Below are 2,859 nucleotides of genomic sequence, written 5' to 3' on the forward strand. Positions count from 1 at the left end.
AGAGAGAGAGAGAGAGATAGGGAGATAGGGTAAGATAAACGAATATTTAGATACAATGGAAGAGAATAAAGGATAAGGGATAGAGAACGGTTTCCTTGGCGGCGTGTGAGACAGAATAGTGAGTTATCAGACTGTAAAAGGAAGGATGATCGAGGTTGGAAAACCGGCGAAGGTGAGGAGAGAAAAGGAAGAGAAGTGCGGAAAAAATGAGTGAGAAAAGGGGTAAGGTATGCTAGGCCAGAGAGAGAGAGAGAGAGAGAGAGAGAGAGAGAGAGAGAGAGAGAGAGAGAGAGAGAGTTTCCATAGCACCGCTTCGCTACGGATGCGCATGAGATACTCTTCCCCTGTAACTATAAGCACGTTTTCTATTTACCGTTTTCTCATTTTCATGGAAGACTATAATAATTAATCTTCATTTTTTTTTTCTTATTATTATTTCGGTATGCTTTATTTTATTACCGGAATGTCATAGATGGCTAAATAAAGGAATAATTCAGGACCAGTATTCCTAACCCCCTTCAATAGTGGGATACATTTTTACTTGTGATTTGTGTACGATTAGACCATTTCATTGACATTAGGAACGATCTATGCAAGTCAGAAGATTAATGTTAATTCCCCATATCAGTTTTTGAAGCTGTATAAAATCACCAAATATTAAGCAGAAGGAATATGGAAACGCGTCATGGTACTGAAGGAGTTAAACGTTTGTTCCTTAGATATCAGTTCGTTTCTCATGATGCAGAATCTTAGTTAAATTCTCGCTAGAATCATGAAAATCCCATAAGAAAACGCCACTACATTCCATTAGAGCCCTTAGAGTGGTAGCAATAAGGTGTTAGAATGTGTAAATGAAACAAGTCCAGATCGGTAACCCAGTTGTGAACAAGACGAGGTTTGTTATGAAGTCATTTGCAGGTTTAGTTGCATGTGAATACAGCATCATCTATCCACGCTACACCTTCCTTCATTATGATCCTACTAGCTGTGAGTCAGTAAGGAGCTTTAATCGCTTCAGTACTGGGACGCATTTTTACTATGAGTTTTTAATACTATTAGACGATTTTATTTACATTAGGAAAGTTCTATGGAGGTCAGAAGATTAATGGCCAGAGTCTTCACTACTTCAATCCACCACATGAGTTTCTGAAGCTGTATAAAATCATGCACCAAATATGTAACCAGAATGAATATGGAAAAGCGTCATGGTACTGAAGGGGTTAATGAAGAAACGTATTGATAAAGCTGAGGAGGAAGTACTGCAGATATATGTTAGCCACCAATACAATTGCCAGCCTCCTCCCTTATGTTCAGCTGTGCCAAGGTATGAAGAAGGTAGGGCATTGATGTCTTTAGAACTACCATACCACGTGCAAGCTTCTTATTTCTTCTCTTCATTGTTTCTGTTAGTACTCGTACACTGCTGGCGTTCTTAGGTAAACCGTGTTACGTGTAGTCTTAAAGTGTTGTATGAAGCTTCGTTATGTTCCTTTGTGTCGAAAACTTATAGCCTCTTTAAAGTCTTCTCTTGTTAATTCTTACGTGCCGAGACAGGTTCTTATACACAAAGAGACGAATGAAATATATTGCTGACGTATGGTGCCACATTTACCTAGGTCTAGTGGCTCTTTTTTGGTGTTGTATGAAGCTTCCTTATATTTCTTTGTGTCGAAAACTTGTACCCTCTTTAAAGTCTTCCTCTTGTTAATTCTTACGTGCCGAGACAGGTTCTTATACACAAAGAGACGAATGAAATACGCTGCTGACGTATTGTGTCACGTTTACCTAGGTCTAGTGGCTCTTTTTTCGTATAGAGGCATGTAAAAGGTGGGGATCGAGTTTCCAAAGACGAACCAAGGCGTTGCTGCTCCTCCACGCTGCCGGCGCGAGGTGTTAGGTCCTTTTTTTGTACCGAGAAAACTTCCAATTAACTCGGGCGTAAGCAAATAATTGGAGGAAGGGGCAGCGTCGGGAGAGAAGGCCGGCAGAAAAAGGAGAGCCTGAGGGTGTATAAATAAAGGGGAGAGAAGCACGGAGAAGAGACAGGAGGTATATTTGAGGGAATGGCCCTGGAGATGGAAAGAGGGTCGTTAGCAATTGGTAGGGAAGCTCGACTCGCACGCTGACTTGATAATAGGTTGTGTTATGTCCGCTGAAAAATGTGGATGATAAAAGTTCAGAAATTGATCCCAAAGACAGAATGAGAGAGAGAGAGAGAGAGAGAGAGAGAGAGAGAGAGAGAGAGAGAGAGAGAGAGAGAGAATCACAAATAGGACTAAAGGAGAGATTGAAAGGCAGAAAGACAAATGGAAGGATAAACAATGTATTTATAGTAGAATGTTTAACTTAACGCTTAGACGTAAATAGCGATAGACAAACGGACGAAAGGGTTGCCAGATACAGACTGAGAGACCAACGGGAGGCGATATGGGGAAGGCGAGAAACAGGCGGAAGGGCATACATAACTAAATGATGGGATAAACCTGTCTTCTCTTTTTTCCTCGCGTATAAAAGCAAGAAAATGAAGACTGGATAAAGCTACCAAGAGACGAGTGACAGATATGGAGATGAAGAAGATAGACAGATGAAGAACAGACTGACAGGTGGGGATGATAATTGTGTTTTGTTTACCATTTTAGAAGGAGAGGTGTTCATACTTGACTGGAGGCAATGATGGACGGAGAGACAAACATGCAAAAAAAAACTATTGATAATGTGTTTGTTTTGCTTTGAATAACGAAATAAAGGAAGATGATTTTGACAAGCACCGCGATACAAATAAGTGTTGATAGACAGGTAGACAGGAACTGAGACTGATGGACAGAGATACAGATGTATATACTCTAGAAAGTTTTTAAC

This window comes from Portunus trituberculatus, chromosome 44, assembly GCF_017591435.1.
Source record: "Portunus trituberculatus isolate SZX2019 chromosome 44, ASM1759143v1, whole genome shotgun sequence".
Classification (NCBI taxonomy): domain Eukaryota; kingdom Metazoa; phylum Arthropoda; class Malacostraca; order Decapoda; family Portunidae; genus Portunus; species Portunus trituberculatus.